General features: G+C 53.4%; 1 protein-coding gene across 2 annotated transcripts in view; it reads right to left on the reverse strand.

Annotated features, from left to right (window-relative positions):
- The window catches only part of LOC115617068 (discoidin domain-containing receptor 2-like), a 63,334-nt gene extending 62,221 nt beyond the window's left edge, over positions 1–1,113 (reverse strand). Inside the window, exon 1 of one of the 2 annotated variants that reach the window (XM_030507135.1) lies at positions 1,057–1,113. The gene's annotated coding sequence lies outside the window, so the exon portion shown is untranslated. Of the gene's footprint in view, positions 1–667; positions 759–1,056 lie in introns of those variants that run through there. The other variant, XM_030507138.1, reaches the window with a different exon arrangement.
- Positions 1,114–16,449: the final 15,336 nt, after the last annotated feature.

Here is a 16,449-nt window from a genome sequence, read left to right on the forward strand (position 1 = left end):
AAAGTTTAAAAGCAAAGTTTTCCCACAGACATCTGATCAAGAATAAAAAAATTAAAGCTCTTTGATAAAATGGGGGAAAAATCCCAAGCAAATGAAACCACCAGCCAACACAAGTGTCTAACTCTCAAGGATCTGGGGACCTGAGCACAACTAACACCGTAGCAGTGAAGTTTACTCCCTCCTGCCCGCTTCCTCCTACCTCCTGCAGCCCCAACCACTGCTGGTAGGACCACAGAGAGCATAAAATCATAGAATCAACAAGGTTGGAAAAGACCTTCAAGATCATCCAGTCCAACCATTCCCCAGCACTGCCAAGGCCACCACTAACCCATGGCACTGAGGGCCTCGGCTACACGGGGTGTGAACACTTGCAGGGACGGTGACTCCAGCCCTGCCCTGGGCAGCCTGTTCGAATGCCGAGAGCTCACCCAGCTGCGGGGAACAAGAACAAGGCGGCCCCGCGTACCCGCCGCGGGCCGGGCCGGGCCTGGGCCGTGCCCGGCTGCAGGGACGGTGATGCCGGTGGAGAGCGGGAGGCACGACCGGCATCGCCGTGACTCCACCTGCGGAGAGATCCCCGGGCAGGAGCGGTTCCGGAGCCCTGAAAGGCCCAACAAAGTCAGCACCGCCGGTACCGGCCACCGGAGCGGTGCCTGCTATAACACACCGAGCCGCCGGAGCAGCGTTCAACAGGTCCACGGACTCAGCACATACACGACCGAGCACACCCGGCCCGGCGCCGGACGCGCGGCCCAGCACAACGCGGGTTCTGCGGGACTCCTCCTCCGCCGAGCGGCCTCGGCCCGCAGGGTGTCCGCTGAGCGCTCCCCGCTCGGGTCCCCAGCACCCCCGGAGCACCCCCAGCCCCGCGCCGTTACCGACAGGCGCCCCGGGAGCGGCCCCGAGCTCCTCCCGCACTTGCGGCCGCGCCGCCCGCGGGCACCCGGCGGGCGGGGCGGGGCCGGCGCCCCGGGCAGCGCCTCCCCCGGTGGCGGTGGCGGCGGCGGCAGCAGGCGGGGTGGGAGCGGGCTGGGCCGGCCGAGGCGCGGCGCTTACCTGAGAGACCGAGCGGCGGCGGCGGGCGGCAGCGCGGACCCCTTCCGGCCGCCGGGCGGGCGAGGGCGGGGGCGGCGGCGGCCGCGCCGCTCTTAAAGCGACAGCGCTCCGGGGGCGCGGAGGGAGGCATCGCTATGGCAACGCGGCGCGGAGGGCAGGAGCGCGGCCTGTGCTCAGCGCCGGGTGCCCCAGGGACCCGCCATGTCCCCGAGCTCCCCGTGTGCCTCAGGGCTGGGCTGCCATGTCCTCGTGTGCCTCAGGGCTGGGCTGCCATGTCCCCGTGTACCTCAGGGCGGTGGCGCCATGTCCTCGTATGCCTCAGGGCGGTGGCGCCATGTCCCCGTGTACCTCAGGGCTGGGCTGACATGACCCCGTGTGCCCCAGGGCTGTGCCGCCATGTCTCTGTGTGCCCCAGGGCTGAGCCATGTCTCTGTGTGCCCCAGGGCTGAGCCATGTCCCGGTGTGCCCCAGGGCTGAGCCATGTCCCGGTGTGCCTCATGACCCCACTACAGAATCCCAGCCTGGTTTGTGTTGGAAGGGACCTTAAAGCTCCTCCAGTTCCAACCCCCTGCCACAGGCAGGGACACCTTCCACTAGAGCAGGTTGCTCCAAGACTCGTCCAGCCTGGCCTTGACCGTGTCCATGACCGTGTCCTTGAACATGACCATGTCATGTTCCCAGGTGACCCCACATACCTCAGGGCCGTGCTGTGTCCCCATGTCACGCTGCTGTACCTCATTCTCAGGTTACCTCATGTGCCTTAAGTCCTGCCATGTCCCACTGTTCCACCATACATACTGCCATGTTCCTGGGCTACCCCTGCACCCCTCTTGCTCCCCAATCACTGACACCTACCCCAGGTCACCATCCTCATTGTGGTGCCAGCTGGTCCCTCCCTGGCACCCTCCCAAAGCTGTGATGGCGCTCAGTGTTTTTGGGCTGGGACATGGTGGTGGTGGCGCCCAGGGACGCACAGAGGCTCCATTACAATGGCCTCTCCCACACATGCTTCCTTTTAACAAACTTGACATGGTTTCAGCTGGGTGTCAAGCACTGGAACAGGCTGCCCAGGGCACGGGTGGAGTCACCATCCCTGCGGGGATTGAAAAGATGTGTAGTTGTGGCCCTTAGTGACATGGGTTAGTGGTGGCCTTGGCAGTGCTGGGGAATGGTTGGACTTGATGAGCTTAAGGGTCTTTTCCAACCTAAACAATTCTGTGACTCGATGATTCTACTTTTTACAATGATGTCAATGAAGATAGACCCTTCCGTGGGGCTGTCCAGACACATGGCCACAAACAAGCTGAAGAAATCAAAGGCAAGTGGAAAACTCTCCTGAGCAGGAGAAGGGAAAGGGAGGAAAACACTGGTTACCAGGGGAAGGCTGTGCTCAGAGATTTTCCATACGCCAGGTGAAAACAGAGCCAAAACATTAGACTAGTGACCAGCTGGATGGAGCTGCACAGTCTCTGGGTGTAAAGTAGATGGACTTTTTGAAGAATTGTTTAAGAGCAAATATCAGTGAGGAACATAGCTTTGCTCCAGGAAGCAGAAACACTGGGTGTTAGTGTAATCCCACGGTCCTTATAATCAACCTTTCTGTATCCCATAAAGAATCTTCACTCTTTTTTTGCCGTGTGAGTGAACACAAACCAGTTTCCAATTTCATGGCTTTTAGCTCTGCTGAGTGGTTTTCTAATGCCGTGAGGCAAGGAGAGGTACAGACCTTGGTATGTGTTCACTAGATTGCTCATTGATTTATTGATTTCTTATTATTTCCCTTGACTTTTGTCTTCATTCTAAGTCTGATTTAAAGCAGTCTTTTCAGGCTCCCCTTTTTTCAGACAGCCAGTTGTGCAATGCAGTAGTGCAGCATGTAACATCTAGGGGAGGCAGTGCAACGAAGAAAACATTGCCATGTTTTTCTCCATTATGCTCCTGAGACATCATCAGTCCAGCTCGGAGAGAGCCTGGGGGTGAATAACACGCCCAATGAAACCAGCTGTGTTTATGATTCCCTGGCACGCCTCCGCAGGGAGCAGCATCCATGCCCTCGTGTCGCAGTGAGGGGGAGCGATGCTGGCTCCAAGAGTCGAAAACCTGCCACAGAACTGTTACGAACAGTCTTCTGCAGCTCCCTCAGCAAAACTCCTGAGCCCTGTGTCCGCTCTGCACAGGGCGTCAAGTGGTCATGTTGTAGGATCAGGGAAATACAGCTCCTTTGAGGAGCATCTTTGGAGTCCTGCATCTCCCAGTGTGCCTGGTCCCGTAGGACACATCTGTAGTACTAAATTAAGCAGCTCTTGGGGATGCTGCTTGGTACAGGAATGTGATCAAGTGTAACAACAAGCTGCCAGAATGGTCCCTGGCCTGGGTTTGGGGTCATGTATCTGCCTTGCTCCCCAGGGACTGTTCCAGCCTGGGAGCATGGTGGGAAAGTCCCAGGGGCTGTTCCCAGTACACATCTGGATGCTATTTGCTTTAAAGTCCAAGAGATTTTGCCATCAGGGATGTGCCCTGGAGCAAAGGACTCTGTGCCCAGCGGCAGGACTGGGGGAGTCCGGGGTAGAAGGATGGTGGGGCTGAGATGGCCTGAGGAGGCTTGGATAAAGAAGGAGGTTGGAGGGAGGAGTGGTATGAGGATAGAAGGGGCTGGGGCTGTAGCATGGATCAGGAAGGCTCTGGAACATGCAGAACGGGTGCGCTGGGAGAGGAAGGAGTGAGACAGGCTCTGGGCCAAGGACTGCAGGTGGGAGCGGAGGCTGCTGAGGCAGTAGAGCTGGGGTGCAAGGGGCTCCCCCCGCAGAAAAGGCAGCTGCTAGCAGGAGCCACAAGCCTTGTGCGGGGTTGGGAATGCAAGTACAGGACTGAGTCCTGACATGTCCGTGCTACAGAGCCTGTCTGGATACGCTGCTCTGCCGACTGCGGTGGAGTGCAGACACATTATCCCTCCAGGGCTCTACAGGGCTCCCAAAGCCATCCTGCTGGGCTGCCTCCTCACCTGGTACACATAGCTCTAACCTGCCACGGAGATGGATAGGGCTGGGAGTAGCTACAACAGGGCTGGGTGACAGCACTCCCAGCACCATGCTGTGGAGCAGGGCTGTGCACTCCTAGCAGTGTCCTTCACTCCTGCCCTCAGCCTGAGCTGGTCCTGTCCATGTCACATCGTGCCGAAAGCAATGTTGCAGCAAACAGGAACGTTACAGAGAGGAGCAGGGACTGAACATGACATGAACCTCCAGACTTCACGGTACATCCTTCTTGTGACAGTCCTTCTTGTATTTAGCTCATTCAAGTTACCAGTCTGAAATGAATTTTCAGTGGTTGCATTGGCTTAAGCTGACAATATCTGGCTTGGAAGTTGGTTGATGACAGCCTCTGTTACATCTGCATTACCATATACCTCAGCTCGCCATCCTGTGCTGTGTGGAACAATAAAACCTCTCACCTTTAAGACTCAGTGATGGGGTTTTTATATTTAAGGTGTCTGTATCTATTTTGCTGAGTTATGCCCCAGCAAGGTGGGTTCTTTTGGCAGGTTCTGTTTTCCCACCACATCAGCTCGCTGCCAGGCACTGCCAGCCTCCTCGGCATTGCTATATGCGCCACTGCAGCCTCATATTTGGTGTCTGAAGCACTGGAGGCCGCTGCCTTGTGGGCGCTGCTCAGAGTCTGTCTCTGCTGCCCTCTCGTGATGCCTTTGGGATATGCTGGGCTTCGGGGAAGTCCCTGCTCACCAAGTTCACAGTCAGCTCTGAAGGGTTTCATCACCGACACCATTGTTAAAAGATCTTTTTCTTTTCAATAATCTTTACAATTCCAACATTTTACAAAAATTCACATTCAGTTATTCCTTCTGATTGCATGTTTTCCCCTGCCTACACAAGGGATGTGGAGCTCCTCTGGAGGGCTCATCCTGGACCACCACTTGCAGAAGTCATGTCCCAGCTGCCCCTTACTCTATGCACATGGACAGATTGCTCCTTTGGCTTTGTTGTTTCCCAGTAGAAATGAAGCAGCTAAATTCTGTCGGTGGTTCAGCTTTTTCAGCTACATGTTTTTGAGACAAGCAGGTCTGTTTAGGATTGCTGTGGGCTGCAGCTCCCTGCTCCTCTCTGTTTTGGCCTGCAGTGCTGTGCTTGGCTGCTCCACACCTCTTCTGCAATCACTGCATGTGCAATCCAGCTTCCTTCCAGCCCTAGGTCACATGCGGCTGCTTTAGGTCATTACAAAGCACCTGAGTTCTGCTCTTATCAGGGCCTGAGGAACTAATTGCTGCTGCCATGAGCAGACCTGCTTTCCGAGACACCTATCTCAGTGCACAGCTATGTGAGGCACACCAGCTGTCTGTCATCATGTGGCATGGGAAAGATCTCAATTAAGTCCCAGGCTGAAGAGGCTGGCCAAGGAGGTGGTGAAATCTCCATGCTTGGAGATGTTAAAAGTTGGGTTGGACACAGCCTTGAGCAACCCAGCAAAAGTTTGAAGTTGTTTTGCAGAGTGGAAGGTCGGACTGGAGACCTGAAGGGCAAAGCTGGGGGCTGCAAAGGCATAGTGTGGCCTTTAGGGACTGACCTTCATGGTGGGGAGCCCTGTTACCTGAGAGTACAGAGCATGGGCATGGCTTGGAGAAGGTTTTCCAGGTGTCCTTTCCCCAGGCAGACTCTTCCCAGGGTGCTGGGCTGGGAAAATCCCAGGCAGACTTACTCAGACTTTCCTCAGGATGCCTAAATTAGGGCAGCTGAATCCCAGCCTCGGGGGCGGCTGGTAAAACAGCCCCGGAAATTCAATAAGCTCAAAATATCCACTGGAAATCCTGGACTCTGTGTTTCCAGCAAGGAGCCGTGAGTGGCTCTTTGGAATAAGCCCTGTGGCTGGGAAAGGAGCGGAAGCTGGTCCTGAGATAGATTTCTTTATTCCTAACTCATGCAGCCTGCTTGTGTCTGACCGGCTGCACCAGACACCATTACATTCACTCTGTCAAAAAGCCTGCGCACGTACTGCCCTGGACCTGTGGCCAGTCCCATTTCTCACACACAGACCCACAAAGTCCTGCTGAACTCCCAGTAACCCCCTGATGAACACAGAAGCAGCAGAAGTGTTAGTTAGAAGGGACCACTGGTGATGTCTAGTTCAACCTCCCCCTTGACCAACTGTCTTTCCCAGCATGTCCCACAGTTTCCTTTAGGGGCCTCCCGACTTTTTCCCAAGAAGATACCTTATTCCAGGGCTCTGGTTTATATTGTGCCCCATCTCCCCAACCGGAGCCATAGCTCCTGACCCAGGTCCATGAACCCTCTCCCAGTGCTGGGCACCAGTGTGTCTGTGTCCGGGTCCTGCTGTGGCTCTGACTCCGCTATTCTTGCTGGTTGGACAGTTTTGTTTCCCCAGGATGGTCAGCACTTTTCAGCATGCAGCAGTGTGGCAAATCTGAACTTTAAAACCTGAGAAACACGCTGCGAAAGTCTGATCTTAGCAGTTTTATTCTCGCAGTGTTACAGAGGGAGGAAAGCGCACAGGATCTTTGCACTCTCATCACTTTGAGAGCTGAGCTACTTCTGATTCGTGAGAACTGACACTAAATTACAGCATGCAAGTGAAGGCACTGAATAAAGTTATGCAACACTGACAGGTAGTTAGTTAGCACAGTACAAGCCCAACCCAGGAATGCAAAACTGATTCTTGCAGCCTTTTGTTCCAGCTCTTGGAAACCACAGTCTCTGATCAGAGTCACAAATGAATCAGCAGTAAAACCTGCACAGCTCTTGCTGCAGCCCTGGGGTTTCATCAATGCTTCTTCCAGCCACGGCTGGCCCTGAGTCACCATCCAGAGCCCTGGTGTCCCCTTGGAGGAGTGCAGGAGTTCCCAGGCCATGGTGCTGCTCCAGCGGTCCAAGAGCAGGAGTAGGAGCACAGCTTCTCACACAGCTCACTGCTCTGCACAAGAGAAACTGGCCAAGCATTGCCTGCAGAAGGCAAGCGGAGGTCTCCTTGCTTGCTGTGGCACATCTGCTGTGGCTTGCCTGGGAGGTTGGTGACCATAAGCTGATGAGGAAATGATTGCTGGGGCCTCTGAAACAGCTCCATCTTCTCTGGAGCTGTTCCCTGCAGCCCGCAGCGATGCTGGTGCACAGAGTGGCTGTGCTCTAAGACTCTTCCCCCCAGCCAGTCTCTCTTGCTCAGGATCCTCAGTTAAGACCTGCATGAGGATGACGCCAGCAAAGAAGAGCAGCCACCGCTTGACTAGGTCTTTCTCCTGACGTGGCAAATACTTCCTCACCTGCGCTGGGTACAGCACCCTCCTGGCTTTCCTGCTTCGCTTTGCTGGAAGGCCTGGAGGTCTCCCGGCAGCTCGGACAGCAAACATCGGCCTGGGCAGCCTTTCTGCACTGCTTTTCAGCAGATCAGTGCTGGAGAACATGTTTTCTGTGGTGTAAGCCAGCATGTCCTTAGCAGCCTGCGAGGTAGCTCTGAGAACTGGGAGAACTCTATGGAAATACCCTCTTTGCTCAAAGATGGTTTTAATTCAAAAAGCAGAGCGATGAAATAATATTAAGAAATATTAGTTACTAACAACAGTGGTTTTATTCATTTGTATTAAAGCAAAAAATGCAGAACCCCAGAGCTGAACTCTTGGAGTGATTTATGCATCTTTCTGGGAAGCTCGCCTTTGATTTCTCTCCCTGCTCCTACCTGTGCTATAAATACTTGCTTTGATGAGTGAAGATGTGATGGGAGGAGCTCGCCTGACTCACAAACCACTCTGGAATGTGTCTGCCCCCAGCACCAGGTATCTGCCCACGGGCACTAACAGGAGTGTGAAAGCATGCTCCAAATTTCCTCCTCCCCACTCTGTTCTCAGTTATTACAGCTGTCTATCACAGGGCTTTGCCTCCAGATGTTTCAGTGCTTTTGAGAATGTATCCATCATTAAAATTCACCTATCTGCTATAAAGAACAGAAACACAGTCTGAGGACTCTCACCTTCCTGCCTTGCCTTCCCATCCCATGCCAGCATCTCTGGCCTGGAGCTGGAGGTGGGAGACCCCAGTTTCTGTTATGATCCTGTGCAATCTCAGCACTATGCCCCAGAAAAAGAGCAACCTCAGCACTTGCTCTGGCAAGCTCAGTCTCAGATATGCCCAGAAAAGGAAAAAAACAACACTTGTGCTCAAATTCTTTGTGCCTTATAATGACTAAACAGAGCCTGGAGGGGCTTAGTGCCCACAAACCTGCTGGAGAGAGGTCTGCAGCTCTCTGACATCTTTGTCATGAACTTAGGAGATTTAACTGCAAACTTCATCTATTTTTGTCAGCATGGGGCACTTCACACCAGCCTGGAGCAGGTGAGAAGGAAAGATGGACTCCTGCAAAGGCCTTGGCCAACATCTCTGGATGGCTAACCTAAAATCAAACATGGCAGTCTCTCCTGTCATCTCGGGCAGCCTCTAGCCACCACAAAGCACCAAGGAGCAAAAAACCAAATTTTAAAGCTATTCTTTGACACCTTGGTGCTTCCCTGTCCATGGCAGGGGCTGGAACTCGATGATCTTTAAGATCTCTTCCAACTCAAACCATCCTATGATCTCCTTTTGCCCTCTGGGCTCCCTAACATTGCTTGCTTTCTGCTTCTGGGAAGAACAAATTCATGTTGTCTTTAAGTCACAAAGCATCAAACTTCTGTGCTTTCAGCACTGTAAATCACCATCATGCCACCTGCTGTGAAAACTCTCAATCATCAGGCTTATTCCACTGGAAAATAAGTCTTGGGCAAAACCAAGATGTAGTCTTAGTTTTGACACATGAAGTCCCATTTCTAGGTATATACCACCCAGCACATCTAAGCTGATGGTCAGTAATTCCAAGCAGGAACACTGCCTGATTCGGCACTCATCCCTAACCCTCATTTAAACCAAGTGCTGGAGCCAGTAGCTCACCTCAGGAGACTTGCTGCTGAAAAACACCTTCCTCAGGGCAGGCTCTTAGATGAATGCTTAAACCTGAGACATAGGTAAGGTTTAAAGACAGAACTTCAGTGGTCTTTGGTCATCTTTTTCTCCTCCTACAAGGCAAAGTCTGGAGGGCTGGAGACAAACTGCTGCTTCCAAAATCACCTACTCATTGGCAACTCCTGGCAGTTCCTAAGTAAAGAATTGGCTCAAGCAGCCTCTACAGTCACCATCTCTCACAGAAGCTGGTTGGAGTGGGGTAAAATTGCTTGTCCCTTAACTGCTGGCTAAAGCTGTGCTCAGTGGCATGTCCTAACTGCATCCCTGCCTGGCGTCCACCCCCATGACGGGTGCAAGCTGTCAGGCAGCACCTAAATCACTGAAGAGCTTTAAAAGCAGCATGCGATAAGAAAATAAATCATGTGAAGTACTGCTGGTTTGCCCTGTGGTGTCTGAGCCCTCAGACCCACCCTGGCCCCAGCACGTGGATGAGTCAGGCTGGGGATTAGCAACGGATCCTCCCGCGCCCAGGCCATGGCTTCAGCCAGCTCCACACAGTTCAGAGGAGGAAGAGGCGCAGGAAGCTGCCAAAGCGGACACCAGGAGCACCCGGATGATGAGTGAAGGGTGGATGTTACAGGTCAAAAATCAAACATTCAGTATTACATTCCTACCCCCTTTATTTCAACCAGGATCATAGCCAAGGAGAGAGATCAATTTAGTTTCTTCCTGCTGTCCCATCGTATAAGCAGTGTCTACCTTGGTGCAGTTAATGGTGGACAGGAACACAACCTGTCCAGAAGCTGAGTGCAGCTTTGGCACCAAGAGCAGCACTTTGTGTAATTTATCATGTAGAGGTTTCTCAGCAAAGTTCCACATCTTCACCTCATCCATCTCACCAGCATTGCCCAACACCCAGCTGTAGGGAGGCAAGTAATAACCCGGCTTCAAAATGAGCCCCGGGAAGAGGGGTCTCTACCTGTAGGGACAAATCCTGTTCTTATTGGCAATTATCATGACCCATTAGCTTATTGTCATGTGAGTATTACACAGCGGTGTATTTATAACTCCTAGGTGAGCTTGTCCAAGCAGGTCACTGGATCTTCCTCAAGTGAGAACTAAGATGAATCAGCATTGCAAGCAGCAGATCTTCTGCCCACCAGGTGCAAGGAGAGGAAAAATGATTTCTCTTGAGCTGGAGCCAAAGAATTGAATTTCATCAACCCCCTCTTCTAACCCAGAGACCTGTGTGCATTTCATTAAGGGATCACCAAAGCCAAAAACTGAGCCTTGGGTGTATCAGGAGCAGCATTCAGAGGTGGAGGTGCTGCATCTTTGGCATAAGGCTGCAACCTGGAAGGCCTTGATGTGATTTATGGGAGTAAAAGAAGCAGCACAGAGCAGCTTTCGCAGCTGAAGCTGACAGAGGCCATAGCACTGATGGAGCTGAGCACACTGGGTCGCGTCAGGCCAAGGCACTCTGCAACGTTCAGTACTATGTTCTGACCTCAAGACATCCAAGAATCAGAGTGCAGTTTGTGCTGCAGAGTCTGCAGGGAGGGGCAGAACCACTCATTACATCATCTGCAAGAGCTGGAGCAAACCCAAGGTACACAAAGCCTTTTTCACGCTGGAGGAAGAAGCAAGAACCTTGAAGCCAAGGACAAGCTTATGCTCAAAGGAAAAGCTCAGAACTGACTTCCCAAGGCCCCCGCAGCACCCAGGGAGGTGGCAGGACCTCATATAGGCAAAGCAAGCCTGTGAGTCAGAAACCTCCATCCCACAGGGGAAATTTATGAAGTCATCTCAGGAAGAACTGGACAGTTCACAGTGATATAGCAGAAAGAGTGTGTGAGAGTGACACCATGTTGTGCCAGCTGTGAGGGGTACAAACCCCTTCACTGCAGCTGTGGAAAAGCTACTGGGCAAGAGAGCTGGGTTGTGAAAATGTGGAAGCTGGGGAGGGCTGGGAACACAATAGATTCTCTGGTTTCAGAGTAATGGCTGCAGCTCCTCTTGTACCTGCACTGAGCTCATGTCAGGCAGCTCAGAGAGATTCAAAAGAAACCATAAGCTCTGGGAATATATTTCTCCAGGACATTTCATTTATGTTTTGAGTTTGTTGGGGTTTTTTGCTTGGAAGAACAGGCAAGATACCACATGGGCCTGGTTTGAGTGAGAGCACTTGGGTAGTGCAGCACATTGTAGGAGCAGGAGGGGGTAAAGGTATAGGTGAAAAGAGATTTTGGGTACCATTAACGATTTCCTTCCCTTCACATATCACTTACTGGCCTCAAAACTACACACACACATGTCATGGGAGTGAGGAGCCAGGATCCAGTGTAGAATGGGCTCCTTCAGACTGGATCCCTTATGCCCCTCTGGGGAAGCTGGAGCTGATGCCAAAGGTTAACAAAAGCCATGGGGACCTGGTGAGATGCCCCAGGCGGGGAGCTGGGGAGGAGGAGAACATGGTGATCCCTCCATCCAGGCACATCCCCAAGGTAAGGGCCCAGCAAGGAGATGCACCATGAGTAATAAAAGCCAAATGCAGGGCAAGATGCATACAGAGAGATGTCCTGCAGCTCAGGGCAGCAGTGACTGCTTCCACAGCTGTGGTAACAAACTAAGCAGCTTAGCACAAGCTTGGCCTGCAGGAACTCACTGTCCTAGATGGAAGATGCTGGGTAAGGATGTCTGGGTAGCCAGGGTGGGATGCATTGGTGGTGGCTTCCATCAGCAGCCTGTTGTTGCATCAAGAACAGAGCTGTAAAGGGCTGGAATAACCTGGGGGCTGCATGGGTGCCATATGCCTGCCAGGGTCCAACTTGCCCAGTGAGCCCAGAGCAGGAGCTGTGGCTCAGAGAAGGTTTTCCAAGTGGCCTTTTCCCAGGCCTGGGCTCCTGGGCAGGCTCTTTCCAGGAAGCAGCAATGGGGAAGTCCAGGAGAGGCTTACTCAGACATCAGGATGCCAAAATTAGGGCAGCTAAATCCCAGCCTGAGGGATCAGTTGATAAACCAGCACAGGAAGCACAGTGTCAGTAAGCTCAAAATAACATCCACACAAGATCCTGGGATGTGTGTATCCTGCACGGAGCTGTGAGCAGCTCTTTGCAGTGATCTCCACAGCTGGAGGAGGAGCTGATGCTCTGCTCCTGCACAGGGACCCACCAACCAGCTCCACGTCTGTAACTGGAGAATATCAAACCATACTGGGGCACCTGCCCCTTCTGCAGGTGCTTCCTGGATACGGCTACAAGTCCTGAAGCAGCTCGAGACACAGACCCTAACCCCATATCTAATATCTATTAGAAAAATTAATTGATAAGGGAAAAGTGTCGAGGGGAAGTAAATGAGGTTCTAGATTAATTTAGTTATATGATTAACTTTTCTGCATGCTCTAGTTTCTATGCTGGCCGATTCCCTTGTTCTTCTACCTGATCCCACTTGGAAAACCAATCTGCCTGGGGAGTTACTTGCTGATCTCACCACGCTTCCCAAGTCTGACAGTTTTCAGATGCAGGTGCCTGAAACTTTGCACCTAAACCCAGGTATTTTAGTAACTGAAACTAATCCATTACACAGGAGTGGTGCTGAATTGCTGTGCTCTCTGTGAAGACTAAGCACTGCAAGTCAGACCGCCTGCATGCTGGGCAGGAGAAAGTTACACTGACCCCTTGACAGGCACCAAGGGGTGACAGAAGACAGGCAACATGGGACCTAGTGCAACCACTGGGGCAGAGCCCTGCAGCTCTGGCTAAACCACCCTCCCCTGTCCCCAGGTTCAGTGGCAGCAATGGAGCAGCCACCCCAATAAATCCGTTCTGGTGCTTCACTCCTGCAGCTACAGCAATTTTCCTCAAGTTTAACCTAACCCTCACTCTCTGAAGCCAATCCACACCCTGCCCAGGGATGACAGGGTGAACCAAGCGCTGCTCTCTGCTCCTGCCAGGCTTCTGCCTGCTTGAAACCTCTTATCATGCTTCACCTGAAACTTCTCCCTGGGCTGCATCACCCCCTTGCCGAGGTCTTCCTCCCCAGGAGGGTGCCCAAATATGGTCACGGTGCTCCAGCGAGGCCCCACATTACTTCATCCCTCGCATATGCAACACACCTATTTATACACTTCTGGATGTTTGCCTTTCTCACAACCCGAGGTATTATCCCTCATGCGGAGGGGGAGCGCTGCGATCCCCCCCAGGCTTGTTTTCCTCCCAGCCCTTCACCCTCCCCGGCCTGGAACGTGCATTTGCTCACTCCCACCCTCCTCTGCAGCAGCGTTTCAGACCTTTCCTCCAGTTTGTGCTTTCCATCCCAAGTCTGTCTCCTGCAGCGCTTGCACACCTCCCAGCTCCCCATCCCCTCCAATGGGCAAACTCCCACCCCTGTCCTCCCTCTGTGTGGGGAATATTGAATTTCCCCAGCTCTGGAAAGCTGTTTCCAGTTCATCCCAGTAACTATTAACAGCTATTCTTTGAAAGGAAGCAGTTAAGACTTTATAGTCACAACTTAACTTGGAAAATGTTAAATGTTATTTCTCCCATCCCCTCTGTACGCTCACAGATAATGCATTTGCTCCTGTATCTGCCTGTGCCTTCCTCCTCCTTCCCAAGGAGAGGGAGTGCTTGTCCTCCCTCCACCTTTCAGAGGCTCACCCATCCTCATGTGATCTCAGAAGCCATTGCAGACATTCCCTCTGCACCTTGGGGTAAATTGCATCATCCACAGCTATTGGGAAAGCTCTGACTTACCTGAGCTGTCCTCGCTCTGTTCTCCCCTCCTGCAGCCCATGATCTTGCCCTACCAATTCTAATGTTAAAAGTTTGCCTTTCTGGTTGCAGCTCATCTGCTTAGTGAGGACCACAGGAGTTTGTAAGAAAGCAACAAAGCACTTAACCTAGGAACCATAAGTAGCTTTTCCTTGTCACGGGTGTAGAGGAATAGCATCATAGAATCCCAGACTGGTTTGGGTTGGAAGGGACCTTAAAGCTCATCTAGTTCCAACCCCCTGCCGCGGGCAGGGACACCTTCCACTAGAGCAGGTTGCTCCAAGCCCCTGTGTCCAACCTGGCCTTGAACACTGCCATTACCATATGTGGAGATGGGCTTATTGCCACCCTCACACCCCTGCAAGTGGTACCTCAATTTGCATCTATCCACAAACTCTGTTCAGGTGCTCCAAGCTAACATCATGCATCCCCTGCGGGTCTTGGTAGAGCCATGATGGCCAGAGGCACTGCCAGTGAGGACGAGGTCCTGCTGGGTGGGCACACTGCAGCAGGAGCAGCTCCAGCACCACGTGGGGAGCTCAGGGACCGGGCAAGCCCAGCAAGGCTGGCACAACGCTGTGGAGCATAACAGAGCAGCACTGGTCAGTACTGTGCCATCACTTGAGCACCTTCCCATGGCAGAAAGAAACCCCAGGGAGGACCCAGCCTCACAGCCAGGCTGGGCACACCAGCCAGCACCCGCCTCTGAGGGCAGCTTTAGCCTGGCCCGCTTTGATCCACGGAGGCAGTGGGATTAGCTCCTTTTTAGGAACATTTAAACACAAACCTTTCCCTGGAGGCAGCTGAAGTTAACCAGAGCTCACGCAGAACGTGTGTGTGTGTGCACCCGCCTTCCTCTGCCTGGAGCCTGGCCATCTCCGTGGGGAAACAGGGCACATCCCACAGCCCTGGGCCGTGCAGGGGAGGCAGCCGGGTCCCTGGTACAGGAGTGCCCTGGAACCCAGGATCATGCCTGGAGCGCTCCAAGCCCATGAGCTTGGTGAAAGCAGCTCATTAGTGCTGACTGTATAAACAAAAACCTCCCAGCTCACATGTAGGAGCAATCTGAGGGTCAACTGATCTCCAGCTTTCAGCTCCTTCTCAGGAATCACTAAAGGCCCTCCTGCAACTGGAGGATGGGAGAGACTGGCCAGGAGGCTGTCCTGGATGATGCTCCTAGAGGTGACCAGGGCTGTGGGTGCAGAGCAAGGACACCACCCCGGAGCCCAGCTGCAAAGTGAAGGAGCCCTGCAGCTGAACAGGGACTTGGGCAGCACCCACGAGCACCCAGAGAGACACCAGCAAAGGCATCGGGTGCACCAGTGCCAATCTCAACAGGGAGGGGTTTGCTGTTTCCATCTCTCAGCAGCCCACATTTTGTCCAGGCATCAGGGTTCCTGCACCCAACATCCAGCCAGAGCACCTACAGGCATGAACTCCCAGTGCCATTCATTGCCAGTTGATGTGGCAGGGACAAGCCACCCAGAGTTGGGTGGGAGGGAGCAGCTTCAGTCCACACATGGGTACGAGGCGCAGTGGTGGGTTATGTCAGGAACCACACACAGCTCGGGGGCACATCTCCAACACCAGCATGGAAAAGAGATGCAATTGGGATGGAGCACAGGCTGTGCAGCAGCGTGCTGGGGTGCAAGCCCACCCCACGGTACACCACAGGCAACACCTTCACCAGCCGGGCTGCTCCCATTGCTGCATCACCCCAGGCTGCTCCTTCCCTAGGCAGACCCAGCAATCCATCCTGCAGCCCAAGGCAAAGCTTCTTCAGCAGGGAAGGGGGTGCAGGTGTCGGGAACCATTTGTCACCCAGCAAGGGGGCTCTTCTGGTGCCATGGCGAGGGTTCTACCAACATAGGTCATACCCTGGGTACCAGGGGGATGTTGCCTTCTCCTGTAGCTTTAGGCACCTACAGGGAGAGGGCAATCAGTGTCTTGCCCATAAGGCCCCCTCCAGTGTCACTCCCAGCTGCACACTTGGCTTGATGGCCTTTCCTGGCCCCTCACACCAAGGTGCCCTCATACCAGGGGCAGCCAGAGGTGGCTCCCTCAGGGAGGGAGAGCAGGGGAGAACCCATAACCAGCAGGACCCATCCTACAATACCTGCATGGAGACCCAGGCAGGTCTGAGATAGCAGCCAGGTCCAACCAAGAGTCCAGGGCAACACAAAAGTCCAGATCCGGCAACACCATGGTGATGAGTCCAGTGTGAAGCCAATCCACAGATTAGGGCAAGCACTGAACAGGCAGGTCCATGGTGATGGGCAAGATGAAACATCTGGCTACGGGCTGATGTCTTGAATCAGCAGAGCATAGACCAGATAGAGATAGACCTATGCTGGACACCCGCAGTCCTCCAGCACAGCTCCCACAGGGACTGACAGCTCCAGCTGAGCTTAAATAGGGCTCTGAGCATGCTTAGCCAAGTCCTCCCATGCAGGGAAGACTCCAGGGTGTGGGGAGCTGTCAGGTGAGGCTGATATGGGGAAGGGTAATTGGTACCTCCGGAGCTGGTGCTAACTGGTGCATTTTCTTTATAGGGAGATGCTCCTGGAGGTGGCCCAGCTGCTCTGTCCGGGTCTGAGAGCACCATATGTGATGGGAATGCAGCTTGTGCCCCTCTGACCTGAGCCCAGCCCTGGGGAAGGCGTCAGCACAGA

The sequence above is a fragment of the Strigops habroptila genome, chromosome 15 (genome assembly GCF_004027225.2).
Source record: "Strigops habroptila isolate Jane chromosome 15, bStrHab1.2.pri, whole genome shotgun sequence".
Taxonomy (NCBI): domain Eukaryota; kingdom Metazoa; phylum Chordata; class Aves; order Psittaciformes; family Psittacidae; genus Strigops; species Strigops habroptila.